This window comes from Anguilla rostrata, chromosome 5, assembly GCF_018555375.3.
Source record: "Anguilla rostrata isolate EN2019 chromosome 5, ASM1855537v3, whole genome shotgun sequence".
NCBI classification, from domain to species: Eukaryota; Metazoa; Chordata; class Actinopteri; order Anguilliformes; family Anguillidae; genus Anguilla; species Anguilla rostrata.
Window position 1 is genome coordinate 21,024,705 of NC_057937.1, and position 18,645 is coordinate 21,043,349.

The window sequence follows — 18,645 nt, forward strand, 5'->3', positions numbered from 1 at the left end:
AGGACTTGCCAGCATAAAAGATCTTACCTGAGAGAAATGAGTTCATGGGTGCTGCTGAGCTGGAAGCACTGCAGACTACGGCTGCAGCGGATGCTGAAGGCATGTCAAATGTGTCTCCATCTCAGTGATCCACGCTCGTCTCTGAGTACTTCGATGCTCGCCCGATGCTTAAAAGAACTGGAGCTGAGTAGGCAAGAATACCAAAACCAGTCGATGACTCCAAGCTTTTGAGCTTGAGACTGACCATCAGGTCAAGTTAAAGGAGTTAGAGCTGTGAGTGAAGGAATGTAGACCCACTCCAATGCCGTGGAAATCTCTGGTTGGTTCGCCCACTGCCACTTCTCCTGTGCTGGTCAATGCATCGTCGCCTGTGCCTGCTCCTCAAGTGGCATTCCAAGGCATCTCTTTGGTGAGTTTTGTTGAGTTGTATGTTTGTCTGCAAATTCGTTTAGTACATCCATTCAGAGAAAGTGAAGTAGTCAAATACTTCCCTATGATCAAACACATTGCTACTAAATTTTGCCAAGAGCGTGTGGTCTTTGCTGTTGCAATACAAATTATTTAGAAAAGCTCAGGAGTTGTGCTTGACTTTGTCTCAGGAAGAAAGTTTGGATTAAGAGGTGGTGAAAACTACTTTTGTTGAGTTTAGTCATGATAAAACTACACTTTTTGATAAATGGTGCTTGGCTTAACAACATTACAACTTTTGAACAATTGAATGAGTTGTTATTGCTTGAGGAATTAAAAAATTACATTCCAGATAAAATTGTTGTGCATTTCCAAAAGATTTCCTCGTTAAATGAGGCAGCTGTACTGGCTGATGAGTTTGTGACAGTTTCCGAGTTTTGAAAAGTTGTTATTTGCTCTCAGTTGCAAGTTAAAGGGATTAATTTTATTCTTAGGAGAATATTCTCTCATTTAATGGGAAGAAAAGTGGCTCTTTGGATTAGTTTTGTGTTCATGGATTCTGATTACTTTGTTGAATTTGCTTGTTTGACCTTATGTTGTTCAGCTACAATTCTTGTCTAGTCCTTCTAGTTTGTTGTCTATTTTGTTATTTTACTTAGTTATTTTTCCTTTATTATTTTTGAAGGTGGCTCTGGGCTGAATTTTTAATCTCCGTTGGGGGTATGCCATTCAGAATCTTTGTTTCAGCCTGCAGATTAAGTGTCTGCATTTAAAGCCCCCTGGACCTGGCAAGTCTTCAAAGACTAGCCAGACTTTAGTTAGTTTTGGACAGGTAGTTAGGGACTGTAGTTGCTAATCAGTCTGCTGCAATCATTTCCATTACCAATTCCCCACAGATGAGACCAAGATTCACTTGCATTAGAGTGATGGCAGGAGCAAAATGTGGAGGCCAAAAGGAACTTCCCAAAATCCAAATCACTCTACTCATTTGTGAAACCTGGTGGTGGGGGTCTTATGGTTTGGGCATGGATGGTTATGACAGTTACTGGCTCACTTACCTTCATTGATGACGTAACTACTGATAGCAGCAGCAGAACAAATCCTGAAGTGTACAGAAGTATTTTATCTGCTCGGGTTCAATGAAATGCCTCCAAAATTATTGGATGGTGCTTCATCCAACAGTAAGACAATGATCCCAAACATACTGTTAAATCAAAAAAGGCATTTTTCAAAGCCAAAAACTTGTTTTGAAGAGAAAACTTAGTGGTATGCTATACTATACTATTTTTGCAGCCCTTCCAAATGGTGTTTGTCTCCTCCTCCATCCTCAACCCCACCCACACCTTCGTGTGTCTCAACCCCACCCACACTCTCTTGTAAAGCACTTTAAGCTGCATTTTATGATATGAAAGGTGCTGTATAAATAAAGTTTATTATTATTATTATTATTATTATTATTATTATTATTGTTGTTGTTGTTGTTGTTGAGGACGCACATCCGAGCGCGACAAGCAAAATGTCAGGCGAAAAGGTGAGGTGGTCAGAGATATTGAAAATAACATTTTTAGCAATAAGAATGATTCCATATAGATGGTAACAGTAATGAGGTAGTGTTATAACTTAGTGTGTTATAGGTAGTGTTATATCTTTTACACTGAGTGCACCCCTTAACGTGTGAGAACATCGTTCCTCCTTCAGTATTTAACTATTCTGGACATTTAGTTAGAACTGAGATGTAAACATGGAAACGTGTGTCGAATAAATAACATAAGCAGCCCACAGGTACTGTACATTATTGTTAGCTAACACACTTGTAAAGTGAATGACTTTTTCACAAAGTTATCCTTTGTTTAGCCTCTTTATTTTCTCCAATACAGCATAATATGTGTATGTTCATGGCTATGGATGACTGGTACTTAATGTGAATTGTAGCTACCTGACCTGTGTTCTGTAGCTGTTCCAACATCCTTTGGTATGTAAGTTATTTTGAGTCACTTTGGATAAAACTGCTGCCAAATAAAATGTAATGTAATATTGCATAGTGATATTCCTGAAGTATAAATAAATTATTGAAATATTTCAATATTTCAAGTTATGCTGTGTTTCATAATCAGAGAACCCCAACATTGTTAGCTTTGTTAGTGAATTTGGCTACACATAGCTAGATTTCAGCTCCCCTGATTAAAATAAATGCAGGTGAACTATCGATGCCTAGGCAATTATGCTGCATTTTATCATCAGTGAATCCTGATGAGGACAAGGAGTCTTTGTTTGCAACTGTGTTAGCTTTGTTAGTGAAGTTGGCTACACGTAGCTAAATAGCATGGAATTCAGTTCCCAATTGAAATAAATGCTGGTGAATTATCAAGCTAGTTAAGTTAACCATGAACAGTAATAGCAGTTCCCATCGGGATGAAGACATCTTCATAGGAGAACAGAATTCAATACAAATGCTCCCAAACCTCGGGCATCAACCTGCCTAACATAACTAGCTAGCTCAAAGTAAGTTACTTACAGTCCAACAGAAAACAGGCTAACTCTGCAGTACTTTTCATCCCCTTGGCGCCACCAAGAAAAAGTAATTTGAAGGTTGACTCTAGTTGTTGAATGAGCCCTGTCAGCTTGTCTTGCCTTTTTGCTTCCCTGTATCTAGGCTTCTTTGCATCTGTCAGTGCATCAGCTAACAACCATCGTTTGAATGGTTTGTTGGAATCTTTGTTGGAATCTTATCCCAAACCACTGGCTCTGTGGCCAAATCCAACCCTCCAGCCACAGAAAAGAGTGCCACTCCCAGAAACATCCTGAACACATTTTAGAATTGCAAATACCGGTAAAAGGTGCAGGAATTTGGCATAACTACGTAAATACATAGATTGCCAGTACATCATAGATATGCCTTAGCATGGTGATTCTATAATATTTTCGAGTAAGAAAGCCTGCATAGTCTGCCTTTAAGGCTACTAGCCCTCGAAACAAGCAAGAGCTGAAGGTGGCTGCAGTACAAGCCTGGCAGCGAATCAGCAGAGATGAAACTCAGCACTGGGTGATTTCTATGGGTCACAAACTTTAAGAATTTATTGCATATAAAGGATATACAAAAAAGCACAAAACACATCTACTTTCATATACATAACATTAATATGTCCCAAACATCATGGTGCCCTGAAATAAGGGGGATATGCATTAAAAGTGCTATAATGTGTACATGGAGAAAGCAAGGTGCAAAACATAAAAACTGTATTTTTAAAAAGTATTAAAAAAACACTTAAATAAAAGCTGAAAATGTGCACTTTGGCCACATGTGACTAGTTTTATTACAAATTTAAAACTGTGGAGTATAAAGCCAAAACATTAAGGAGCTCACCATATATTTCTGTCAATGGTAGTGGGGCTAGGGGAAAAGGCTGAAGTTACTTTTTGCTGAGCTTTTCACCATCCTGTGGTAGCATGCCATTACTTCAGTTTGTTTGGTGGGGAGCCACCGCTCTGGATAGAAGGGAGTGAGTGAGTGAGAGTGTTTGTGTGTCACAATCATTGCTAGAGTTGCTAACTCCAGATGAATGGCACAAATATTTTGCATAAGCATGAATTGTGATTATCTTTATCAGTATACTTTTCTTAGTATTGTTGTGGTCTTTCACTTTCGTGATTACAATGAATGGGCCTCCCCACAGGCCCTCAGAAAGCATTCATGTAAGTCAGTTCCTAGCTTTATTTATTTATTTATTTATTGTCATCTCAGGAGGATTTTTTCTGAACAGATACTTAAAATGTGATAAATTGCATTCGTTTTCAAAGTTAATGCAATTTGGGGGGAATTCAAACTTCATTTGAGCAAACCCCTGGCAGGGCAAGCCCGCCAGAGAGAACATTTGCGGTACCAATCCGTTTACCGGGAAAGGAGGGGAGATTTCCAAGCGCAGGGGGTTTACTACTACAGATAACGCGTATAAATGTGGTGAGTGTAATGGTAACGTCAGACAATAGAACTGGTCATAAATCAAACCGAGGGATTTTTAATTCATCGCCTCTGGTCACGTTATCTCTTCTCTCAATTTTCTTTGTTTCTGTGTGAAAGCCCTGCGGGACATCCCTGCTCAGTTGTTGTCCTCTCTGCCACCTTCATATGCTTCCATTTGGAATCATTTTTATTCAATTAACCTTTTGCCACAAGCCTTGATATCTCTCATTTTACACATATTGGGGTTTTTCATGTTCCGTTATTTATTTATTTATTTATTTGTTTTTTGTATCTGCAAGATACTATATATACTGTATACACATAGTGCAGAAATAAATACATAATTAATCAGCCTCGTGTATCATCTGCTACTGTCTTAGCATGACATATGTAGAATAGACTAGCCATGAGAACTTTCTGGGCTTTTTTGTCTTTTTGATTAAGATACGTCACAGTAAATAATTTGATGAAATTTGGGAATAAATTCAGTTTTAAAGCATTTGGAAGTAAGTACGGGTTAACAAGCATGTTTACGTTTTCCCGTTAATAATGTTTACGTTAATAAGTTCGTACTTGCTAGAGTGTCTGTTGCTCTCGCATAGTTGCCTTGATAAGTTCAGTCCTTTTAATGAGTTTCAAATGAGTGATATTTCTTTATTTAAATTTATATTCGCACCGTTCACTACACTGTCACAGTTACAAACTACACATTACTGTAAATACGGGGGCATTGTTTTTACCCTGTAATACGCAGTCCAGGTTGTTTTATGTGGCACGTGTGCATGGATAAAAAGAGGACTGTCTTTTCCTATTCTCTTTTATTGGAGTTCTGTGCCAGTATTCTTTGTAAGGATCAGAGTTGAGGTTGGCTTATACCTTCCAAATTCCATTAATCTCTTTGGCTATCGAAATTTTCCTAATTTTTAAAATTTTATATTTTATTTTATCTATTTATATCTTTTTTGGCTTTTTTAAGATTCTGATCTGAGCTTGAAATGCATAGACAGCCATGCACTAAGCCTTCAAACGTGTGTATTTTTTCAAAAAGATCTTTGAAAGCAATCTCAGCCTGCCTGACCCTTGACTGCTGCAGAGTTCTCTCTCTCTATCTCTCTCTCTCTCTCTCTCTCTCTCTCTCTCTTTATGGCATTCCATTTGGTAGAAAGCTCACAGATTTCTACTTTTGTCTTACAATTGTTTATTATATTCATACTCATAAAACACCCTACGTCACACTGTAAATGTCTTCTGCGGTTGACTTATAGTATGCCTGTTTCTCTCTTTACCTTCTTCTTCCACCAGTCTAGATGCAAAATGTGTACTTTTGTCTTGCATTCCTTATGCTTATCAGTCTGTGAAAGTTTATAATGAGCACATACATAACATGATTACAAAATGCAAACAAGTCACACAACACATTTCCTCTCCTTTAGGTCTCAGTCTCTTATGTTGAATCTTCTATTGGGGCATCTCCCCCACCCCTCCCAAGTTTGTCGTTTTTAAATGTATTGTTTATGAAAAAAGTAATAGTTTATCATTTAAAGCATACGGGACACAACTGTATGGTTACATAAGTTATTGAAGTCCTGTTACGATGTCCACCATTTTTTATTGGATTTATTCTAAACGCGACATGCTTTGTGTGTATGTAAGTGTATTCATTTCCCAGATTTTGGTTTGATTCCACCGATGCTGCAGCAACAATAAAAATTACAACTCTAAAACAACAGCATGTATGGTTTACTTTTAAATTTATTTTATTAATTGATTTGTTTATTTTTTATTTTAGTTAAGCACAAAGTGTAGTGTTGTATTGTGGGTCTCTGGGTTTCAGTGAGATACGATCGTTAATTTAAATTAATTTAGTTGGTAGCCTACTGACGAAGAAAATAGACTTTGTGAAAATGCAGTATTTCGTCTTTTAAGTGTGGCGAGTTATAGAGCCACCAAGAAGAGTGTTCAAAAAGAGTTCAAAAAGGGTTCGAGAATTTCTCTCTCCGTCTGTGTTTCAGCAATAAGCCGAAAGCATGGAGCTCGGGGTTTTCGTACATAGATTGGTCATTTGCAAGCATTGGCATCCACTTTAACTGAAATTTCCGGTGTTTGAAACACAGATCGTGGGGCCTTAAGTTTATCATTTGAAGTGCTTGTTAACTTAAAGACAGCTACGAGTAAATGGGGCAAGGGGGCATCTCTTCATAGATCTTTTTAAAAACAATTATATTGATATCTTAGTAGAACATACGTTATGGAATGGATGTCATTAATTTATATTTTCTGACTGCTCATTCAATTTACCTGTTTTCAATTCAGGCTTAGAGTGCCCACACAGACACACACAGAGACAGGGGCACTGCAATGACACTCAGACTGCCAGACAATGAGACAATGTTTATTTGCAGTATGCCTTGAATTTATTTGAATACCACTTTCCCCGCCCCCTTTCTAAGAGAGTGTAAGCAGCAGGACCCTCCCTCTTTTGAAATTGGACCGCAGGCTCTATCATTAGATCGGATGGCAGCCCTTTATGAAAAGTGTTTTGCATAATTACATACCAAAGCCAGAATAGCCACCCTCAAATTTTATGGGTCAGAAACCATCAACAATTGCCACATTATTGTCCACCAAACTCTAGCCCCACCAGCGACAAGGAATAAAAAAATATTGTCTGCCTAATCTAAGCTTGGGAGATTGAATTTTCATTCTGATAAAAAGCAAAGAAGATTACTCTCAAACTGACGACTTGTTTACATATAGTTATAAAGTTCAGAGGACTGGTCAAGATTTCAGGGGACGCGATTAGGAGTTAGACACTCGGTCCGACATACTAAAAAGCCTCATCAAAAAAGATTGAAGTCCTTTTTTTTCCAAAGATGGGGTTCTTTTCTATCATTGTGCCGCTGTAATTAAAATGTTCTCATTTGGACAGACAGCTTCGCTGGTTTCAGAATACAATTACCCTACCTCTTCCTTGATCTAAAACCTTTGACAGTTATCGTAGTTCTAATCAATATAAATCCTACATCTGTTCTATTATAGTCTATCTTTGAGCACTAAAAACGGAGAGAGAGAGAGAGAGAGAGAGAGAGAAACTTTATTTTTGTATAAACATACTTTATCAGTGAATGATCATGATCTCACTGGGGGACGTATGAGACATTACTTTTATGATATTATTATTATTATTATTATTATCATTAGTATTATTATTATTATTATTATTATTGTTATCATCATCATCATCATCATCATTGCAACTACTAGTGCCAGTATTGTGTGCATGGTTTATTATATATTAGTTTTTTAAATATATATTATAAATATATAAATCAGCATATTTTACAGTAAAATGTGTTTAATAAACGCGTACACAGTAGCCTACATATGGTTATTATTGAACTCATGTACTCTGGTGCTTGACATTTTACCGTATAACAGTCGTATATTTTACTTGTAGTAGTGATATTGTTAGTGAAATTAATGTCCAACCTATTTACCATAAAATAAACATACAGGTACGTCTTTCTTGTTCATAAATTTACTTTGCGTAAAAGCAATTTTAAAATAATATAGCTTTTAATGAGTATTTTGGTTATTAGGCCTATGTATATTTTATGATGATTTCAGAACGATGCAAGTTGAAGGCGTTTTAGAACATTCTGGTTTTTGTTTTCAATCCTCGACAATGAAAGGGTGTGCATAAGTATTTTTTCTCTTACTGAACAAAAATCAATTGCGAATGCGCAATCCAAATACTGGCAATGGCGAGATGGCAAGTTTCGCACAACCAGAATGTTGGCAGGGGAAAAACGATTATTGACAGGTGCAATCCGATAGAGGGCCCTTAAATTAAAAGGGCGAGGATAAAAGAGGCAGTTTAAGGTTCTAAACTTTGAACGCTCCAGATCGTATACTGGGCCGTGAAAATAAATATTGCTCTCGTTCATTCATTCTTACGTTATCTCAAGACATTCATGCATTCTTAGGTTGGACTTCAGTTTTTGTTGGTAGTTAGGGATAGGGGAAATCGATTAATTTCAGCTGTGGTTAAAACACAAGTGTGGTAAAGTCTGGGCTTTACATTTGAATTCAATTCTCGTGAGAGAAATTGTTGGAATAGGCAAACATCTTAAAAAGGCTTACAGTAGGCCTATTTCTTTAGATAATGAGATGACTTTTCAATTCTTACGTTTCAAAACGTTTTTCTCGGTGTCGTGTCAAACTGTGACTGGAGGAAAAGGTTTTCGTCTTCTAAAATAAAATGACTGTTCAATTTATTTATTTATTTATTATTATTATTATTATTATTATTATTATTATTATTATTATTATTATTATTAGTGCTGTTGTCGTTCAAACAAACCTTTTTTTGTAAAGACTGATATATATGTATATGGGCTATTGGAAATCTAGAGGCCTTGTATATGACATATATAAACCTAAACCGTTTAAATGTAGTGTACAATCACTGATTATATCATACCTTGTTTTCATTCTTTGCTTGAGCAGAAACCCTGAAAAAGAAACAGAAAGTTATTGTCACACAGTGTGTGTCCACTCAATAAATAAGCCTAACGGATTTCTGTCGAAAAAGACAACAATAAACGAGAGGCAGTGGGAGAATAGAGAAGAGAGGAGAGAGAAGAGAATTACCACCGAGGATAAGGATCCAATTTATTCGGTAAAATTTGATTTATTATAGCAGAACCCTGTTGTGTACTTGCAAGCGCAATTCACTTTACCACAGCGAGCGGAAATTGTATACTTCACTTTCAACAAGGTCATAAAAGAACTCCTGTGGGAAATAAATATGTGAGAAATATGTGTCTTCAATGTTTCATAATATATTTTTTTCGTGTTTCTATTTCATATCAGAAACGTTCTTGGTATTAATTATTGGTATTAATACCCTATAATATATTTCCTTAAGCATTTAATGTAATGCTACTACTAGTACTACTACTACTGCTACTACTACTACTACTACTACTACTAATAATAATAATAATAATACGATCAATAAGAAGAAGAAATGCAGGAGTGCACAAAACATTTTTTAAAGAATATTATTATATTATTTAAATATTATTTAAATATTAGTTTTCCTTTTAAAGTATTATCTGGAAAAGAAGGGAATATATTTGATTTATATAAACTCCGTTTCTTTTTGCATAGTTTATATAAATCAAATGTGATACCCTAAAATAACCTTGCTATACAATACTTATAATCATTGTTCACCTTAAATATGAAAACTTGGTTTCTCTAAAGTTGACACACACACACTCTCACACACACACACATATATATATATATATATTAACCATCCATTTAAAAAAAACACTTTTAACAACATTTACTCCAATATAACTAGAATAATGTAGACTAAAATAATGCAGACGGGAGTAGAATTGATTTTTTTAAATAGCTACTTTTCTTATCTGAAATGAATCGGGGCACAGTTTACGCTTGCCTCTATAGGCTATAGATACAATAATAATCTTTAGTCCGACGTTTTACTTCGGAAATCGTACAGTTGCCATACTACATAATATTGTTTATAAATACTTCTAATTTAATGGAACAAAGCGATAATCAATAAAGATTACAAAATAATTACGGATTTCATTTGCACTCAAACTTCAGAAAAGTGCAATTTTTTTCCCCCCATAAACAAATAATTTTGCATTTTGAAGTGCTATGTTATGAAAAAAATTGACCTATTTTAGTAATAATTGTATTTGATCGCAGTTTTATTACCGATGTAATTTTATAAAATTAGAAATGACGTGAAGTGGCAGTTTATGAGAGGCCAGCTGAAATACAAAACAGCGCCATCTCGCTTCTGAAATGGGCAGTTCCCTTCTGTAAAATGCACTTATGTACAAAGTTTTGTGTCTAAATTGAATGTATATGTATATCCTCCTAAACATTATCTATACCTGCCCACTGTCGCAGGGATATATATTATAGGCTATGCAATGACAATATAAAGGAAACCTAGATCATTTATATGTATCATTAACCAGTTGAATGGCAATATCAAAGAACACTGGGAGTTTAGGTTTAGTCTTAATTCATATATGTTACTTCTTTAACGATACAACTTATGGAATATATTAGGGCTGTCTCAATATAGCACAATGTATGCACATATGAAATAGCCTGACAGCTATAGTAGGCCTATACATTTAGCGATTTTATGGAAGAATCATTTTTAAAATATGGCGGCCGACTATAGGCTATGGCTATTCAATTTTCTGTAAGCGTTTAGCTGAAACGGGTAAAGCTTAAATAAACGACTGAATTTTAGCCAGTATCTTTCGCATAGATACACAAATGAGAAACATTACTGTAATAATGCTTGTTTTAGGTTTATTCCAGCGAAGAAAATACTGCTTATCGGTAAAATTGTCATCTGTATATAATCAGACGTTCAGCGTTAAGTAGGCTATATTTAGATATCTCCTATTGGAAAAAACAACTGATGTGGTCGTTAAATGTGCTTGTTGTAATATAAATGAGCATTCACAAAACTATTTTCTTGGCGATGCAGTTGTGAGATTCTCATAAATCAGCTACGACAACGTGTGCTGTACCGCTGTAGGCTATAGGACACGTGAAACATGCGCGTTACAATTAGCATTTCATAGAAAGTAGTGTATTTAAGGACTTTCCTTGATTTATCTGTCTTCATCTTTAGTGTGTGTATCGCCGAAAGTCAAAATTATTATTTTTTCTCCTCTGCTGCAACATACAAAGACAAAAGCCCGACTTTGTAATGCAATCATGCTGCAGCAATATAAAACAAGTAGCTAGAGGGGTGTGCTAATGATTTCAACATGTAAAAAGATACATAACATTAAACGAAGGGACCTTCAGAACTAACAGTCCCAGCCCTCCAATGGAGAGTGCGAGGGTCATGGTGTTCTTCTTGTCGCTCTTACAAAAAGGATAAGACAACGGACGCTATATTGTCCGTGCATTTAAAGTACTATCCGCAATGATGGCCTTATCAGCAGCCGTGTCACACAAAAGTAGGCTACTATCTTAGGATCCATATCCATTCTAGAACTTTATTTTAGGTTTAAATTTCAAAGAAGGCTGCGCTCACACTTGTTTTGCAGATTTCCAGTGACTTATTTCCCCACAGTTTTTTTAGAAAGACCGTGCAATTACTGCGTCTCCTCCTCCTCCTTCTCCTCCTCCTCCTCCTCTTACTGCTGATTCTACTACTACTACTACTACTACTAATAATAATAATAATAATACATGCTTAGAAGGCACCTTCATTTGTATACGAGTGCAGTGTATATTTAGTGTAGTAGCAGACTCATATGTACCCTAATGGACTCATATGAACTCTACTACTAAACTAAATATCCTAAATAGCTAGACTAAGTATGCTTGTATTTCATTTTTGGTATACTGAACGTAAACTTAAATTTTACTCTTGGTTAACTTTTCAAAGGCTACAAATGTAATAAAATTGTGTACCTTTTCTGTAAAACACTTATTTTAATGGACTTCCAGGATACAAAAGTATTTATTTACTTTCAGTTGATACAAGTATATTTTGGGGAAACACTGCTTAAGTTGTGGGACAATACCTTAGGTTACAGTGCACTTGTGTTAGTATGCAAAGGCTTAAAGTTCTGCAGCTTACTTTAATGTTTACTTCACTTCGTAAAGAGTAGAAGCAGTAAATGATACATCCCCCCGCCCCTCACAAGTGAAAGTGGGCTACCTTTTACCAATAACACAATCGGGCCATACTAATATTTTCGGTGAATCACAGGTTCATTTTGCTGTGGTACAAACTATTGTTATTATCAATGGTGATTGGCTTGCACCGCGGTGCTTTGCCTTCCCATAACTATATTGTAGAGGAGAGTCGCTATGTAAGGCATCATAAAGGTAACTAAGTCAATCATTTTTTGTACACTGCTCCTACAGTAGCCATTTCAGGTTTGTGCACGCGCAATTCAGTCCCCTATCGCATGCCAAAAGAACGGAGCAATTCGACAACCTTCTTGGTAAATATACCTAAAACAAAACTGTTTTTGAGCGAGGTAAGTAAAAATCTGTTCCGGACGTAATTTTGTGATATAAGAGATTATTTTGATTTACAATAAATAAAATCATACATCATTTTAAGCAGTCATGTGTCCTTGAAAAGTTATTATGGTTTCCTAGGTCAATTTTAGCGAGAATTGTTTGCAAAGTGACCAAAACAATAAACAAATAAAAAAATATTATGTCCCCGTCTGTATAAATGTAATAGCTTTTACAATGACATCGTGCTTTTTCCTGTTGTATGTGTACAGAATGTCACCTAAAGAAACACAGAGAGAGTTGGTACCCAAGGAGGTCATAGAGAGGTCCTCTGATAAAGAGATTAGGGACTCTAGATGGTGTTGAAAACCATCTACATGTAGTGTCATTTTGGGGAGACCTTAGGCATTTTAAATGGAGTTTAATATTTGTTAAATAGAATAATTGTACTCGTCAACGTGTTTGACTTTTAAGTTAGTTCAGCGTTTAATGTTACATGTGTTCTGCTAATTTTCTTGCTGCGTTGACATAGCATCATCTTCAGGATGCCCCAAGTGATTAATGGAAAGGGGAAAAAAACAGTCGCGTGATCACAGGCATTCATAATAAGCACACACCAGATTTGTCTGTACAGTAGACTATTTACTTTGTAAAAGTTTACCTGAGTGAAAAAAAAAACAAAAAAACAAAAACAAATGTCGAATGTCATCAGTTTGCACGTTACCACAGCTCACTCACGGTAAGTTACGAAGTTGTTTGTGCGTCTTGGGCACAGTATTTTTCATAAATAAAGCCCCATGCTTCATAATCTGAGGATGTGGCTGGTCTCACGTTACCACTGGAAATGTGTTTCCTTGTTTAATATTAGTATGCACAGGAAAAAAAAACCTCCATACGCGCATTATAGGGCGTTTTTATTTACTATTACAATTATTCTGACCCTCTGTTACAATTATACCGACCATGTCACATGAATGTAACTTCGGATTAAATTGTATCCGACCAGATTAAGCTCTGAACTGAAACCGGTAATGACCACTGACATGTCAAAGCTGTTTGAAGTAAACTTTCATAGTGCTAGACTAAAATTTTAGTAAATTTTTAAAATTTAAGTAAATAAGTAAAATCCAGTAACTGTTATATTTATAGCGACTCTCCCCACTTGAAAACTTGAACTTAATTCTTAAAATAAATTTTAACTCATTCATTCATTAAAATTCATTATGAAATAAAATTAGTCTGTTGTACAGACTCCACACAACAGTGTAATTTCAACAAAATAAGGAAGGTTCCACATAAAGTAGATCTAGTCTAATTAAATGAAAGTGGCAGTTTTGTCTCTGATTTAGATTCTACATTTCATGAAATTTCATTGAAAAGTAAGAGAACCTTGCAGATTATAATATCGTCTGCTCATAAATTCAGTCTACAAAATGCAACGTCTGACATGCAGTTTTTGGTTTTGTGTGGGAAATTGGGTAACCATGATTCTAGACTGAAAAATGTATTAATTCTAGCATCAATGAATGGGAAGACGTATACTGTGATTTTTTAGGCCTACCAGATTTTTTACATTTTACCTTCTCAAGCGCATTACCTGAAATGCAACATTTTTCTTTCATTATATATATGTATATATATATATGTATATGTGTGTGTGTGTGTGTGCGTGTGTGTGTGTGCATTTATGCAAAAAGTATTGTGCGAAATGCGAGGTGTGAGCAATGGGTAGCTGCTTCTGATGTTGCCATGGGTATGTTGCTGTCAGGTGTTGACGTGTGATGAAGTTAGTAGCCAAGTGTCTCCTGCTTCTGGTGGCGCGAGGAGGTGCCGTAATCCATGGAAGTTAAGGAGAGAAGTCTGATCATCTCAGTCTGGGAGGACGTCTGATCAAGTCCGTCATCTTGGTCTGGCGAGCTCAGACCAAGATGACGTAACAAAAAAATAAAGCGTTATTTGGTGCACACAGGTCAAGATAATGAGAAATGATAAATGATACAAAAGCATAATGTAGAAATTATGGGATCACTACGTACTCTTATTTAAAATAACTTCAGGCCAATGTAAATACGCTAAGTTCCCAAATTATGTCATGTTAGGACATTATGGACATAAGCCTCGGTTAAAAAGGTAACGACTGTAGACCTGTGATCTGTAATAATTGTCTTCTTTCATTACATTAGGCATGTACGTTAATCTGTGAGATGCATGAGTGCATGCGTGCCTGTGGCATGGAGAAAGAGAGAGAGAGAGAGAGAGAGAGGTGGTGGTGGTGGTGGTGGTTGGGGGGTGGGGGTATGGGGGGTGTCACCTGTCAGAGAGTGTCACCAATGAAGACGAAACAATATTTCATTCAATTCACCTTTATTTAAGTCTTGGAAGATCATATGACTAAGTAAATAATAAAACACGCTGGGCTAGTTCTGGATTGGATCGAATTTATGCAGTACATCAGGTGCTTCCTGTTCAATCGAAAGATGGATAATCAGTTAATTCTGAGTCCTGTTCTATAAAAGCCGCAATAACAATGTGCTGTGCTTTTATGTAGGCATATTTATTTTCCTCTTAAAGCCATGTTAGCACGTGATTTTGGTATGATTGAACAAAAACGGTTTTCAGGAATGACAGCACATGTAATTTCCGAATAAGTGCTTATTAAACAATGTGCATCGCGACTACGTACATTTAGTTACAAAAAGTTATTTAAGTGTATGACACAATCTATATCCACATTTTCTACAAGGGCGTTATTCTGGGGGAAAACTGGCGGGAATTGCATTTTATTCGTTCCATAAAAATGTGCGCTGTTACTTTGTCATAAAGTTAGAAATATCTCTTGACCATGAACTGTTTTAATGACTGTGTAGAGAAAGAGCAAGGCGCCAAGAACAGACATGGGACTCATATGTGCAATTGGACTTTCAATGATGTACGCACACGGCTTACAGGATAAGCAATTGTTGTACAACACCATGTTATTTTAACGAAAACCTTAAACACATAATTACATTCTTACTAATCATCACCATCATCATCAGCATCATATTACTATTATGATTATTATTGTTACTATGCTGCCATCATAGTCGTGCACACAAAGTTAGAAGCTTAAGCAATTAAGTAATTTCTCTGTTTGAAATTGGCATTGTGTATTAGTGCTAGTACATTGGCAGAATCTTCAGATATATGAACTTCAGTTTCCTTGGTGGGAATATTTGAGTTGCCTGGAGATAATAAACCAAGCGTGACTCTTTTATGTCCATAATGACACTCTATTGCGCATGTCCCAGTGAAGTGTTTACCTCTCCGTGTTTCGACGCGTTTTTTTAAATTCACAGTTCAAACCACGTGGGCGTACGGTGGTGCTGTGGAGATAGGAATATTTTAATTCCTGTAACGTTTAGATATTTTAAAATGTCTTTGGACCAACAAAATGAGAGTTAATATCTTGATAAGGTATATACGAAGCCAAGGCACTAGAGGAGACTCACAGACTTAGCACATTAGGTACTAGCCCATCTTTAACATTAACGTGACTCTTCGCATGAAGATCCAAACTACATGCTTTAATTTCTGCATTGGAACATTAATGAGCGATTCACAAAGAGCAAATATTAATCAATTGTACATGGATTACATACACGGAGAGCAGCAGGATAATATTGGCCTGTATGAGAGGTTTTATAATAACTGAAAACAAGTCAGTTAGAATATAATACAGATTAACTTCATTGAACTGAATTGCTCCCAGCAGGCACATATGATTTTGTTGTTCACGTCTATATGGTTATATGCTTCGCGGCCCACCACAGACTAGTTAGTAGAACATTTATTTGCATGTTGCCTATAGAATGTCGTCATATCAAGCATGCGATTAATTAATCTAGTGAAAATATTCATTATTAATTAATTTCCCTGGCTGTTTCGTTGTCAGTCATGTCCATCACATCAGGCACTCTGATCTGGCTTCGCTCTGCTAAGACAGGGTTGGTCACATTTTTATGACAGTTCAGTCGTAATTGAACTCTGCCCACAGAATATTAGAAGGCTATAAATCATTCGTGTGAATTTTTGAAGAAATGAAAATAAAGAAGGCGCTTACTGTGGATGGTCTTCCGTTCTCCGAAGCCCCGGCTCCTGCTCCAGTCAATCTCCGCTTGCTTAAAAATACATAGGCTCATTGCATATAGTTCCCCAACGCCGGCGCCGATGTTGCATATATATATATATATATATATATATATATATATATAATGGGTAACTCAGCGAGCGATTAAGATGTAATATTTATTGAATTCTCAATAAGAAGTTGCTCAAAACCGTGGCTATCAATGCCAGGAGTGTGCACCTTTTCAGCACAACAATTCAAAGAAAATCATTAAAAAGTGCACTCATATACATGCTCACACGCACGCATGCACACACAAACACTCTCACACGCCTGCCTCAACTGCCGTTTCCCTTTCTTTTCCACTCTTTTCTACAATTACAAAGCCTTGTGCCCCTTTGTAAGTCTGCAAGTTTTTTCGCGATGAACTTTGCCATTTTGGTGTCGACTGGCCCCATTCTTTTGCATTTTCACAGAGGGTGCGAGGCTACCGAGGGAAAGAGAAAAGCATCTTCGTGCAGAAGAGTTGGGGAGGGGAGGTTGAAATAACACGTTTTTAGACAAAATAGCTAATAAGAAAGAGCCATTAGAATGGAACAGAACGTGAAAGGTAATAAAAATCTTCTCAAGAAAGCACAATTAAAGATCTCAGATGGACTGCGCATGAATGCTTTGGGGTGCGAGTGGACAAGAAGAACCAGTGCAGCACTGCAGATAATATATTGTAATTCGGGATAACCTAAAAACACGAAAGAGACAAAAGAAAAATAGGAAATTCTGAAAAGAATGGCATCTTTTAGACGGAGAACAGGCCTCAGAAAGATGTGTGGTGCACGGAGAATTGCGGACGGCCGTCTGCGTGTCAGTGTAGTGGGATAGTGCTAAGGGAATGCTAATGAGGGAAAATTAACCCTTCGGTTTTTAACATTGCCGGCGATCAATGGATGACCTGAAGTAGTTCTGTAGTTAGTCTATGAGATAATCAGTCTACAAAACTCTGACAAAGGTGGTACTACCGCAACAATAAAAAGTACACCTCTCGCTCTCTCGCTCTTTCTTCTCCCTTTTCTCCTTCTCTCTCTGTCAAAATTATTGTGTAATATTAATTTTGGAACAACCAATCGCGAGTTGTCTGGAGGTGAACAATTGCTATATTCATGATGATGATTTTTCACAATTTATATAAAAAAATGATGATGAAACAATACACACTTAAAAGATAAAAGAGAAGGGCATTATTTTGAAATCTGATATTAAAGTATATTAGCAGTTTTGTATGTAAAAATGTCAGCAAAACATAAGTTCGGTATAGTATGGGTCACTGGTGAATATAATTTGGGGCTACAAGATGTTGGTTCGGTAAAATTGAACTTAATTAGTTACAAAATGTGAATTATCTTAAAAATGTGAAAATTACAACATTTTAATTGATAGTGTGCGTGTGTGAAAGAGAGAGATAAAGACAGAGGAGAGCGAGAGATCATACGTGAGTTCACGCGCTTGTGAGTTTAAGAATAACTGTAAAGAGTTAAGGATAATGAACGGTTGTGAATTTTCTTTTAAACGTCTGTAAATCTCCATTCTCTCACCATTTCAGTACGATTTTGTTAATTGTCAGACAAACTGACATATTTTGAATATCAATAAGGTATTTTGGTGATCTATATCCAGACATCACGTGTCATCATGTTTTTGTTTTTTTTTTAAATATGAAAATGTATTCCTACATGACACTATCATGAGGTTAAATCCCAAAACTAAACTAATACAAATCCGGCACAAAACTGCCGTGAACTATTAATTCACTCCCATGAACAACCAAAGAAAATTTTTTAAAAATAATAAATTTAGAAATAATACATTTCAAGGCCTACCAGTTAAAACTATCGAAGTTCTGTCCCACACAGGCCTTTGAATATATTTAAACAATATACATACTGTTTAATACATATACGAATCGGTTCCTTGCTAACCAAGGTGCGACCAATCAAATATCATGGGGATGTGCATTATTTACAAATTCAATCAGGAACCCCGCACTAACATTGAGTCAAGGAACTTTCACAAGAGTGCAGACAGAAAAGAATAGCCTGGGTGGTTTCTTAAAATAATA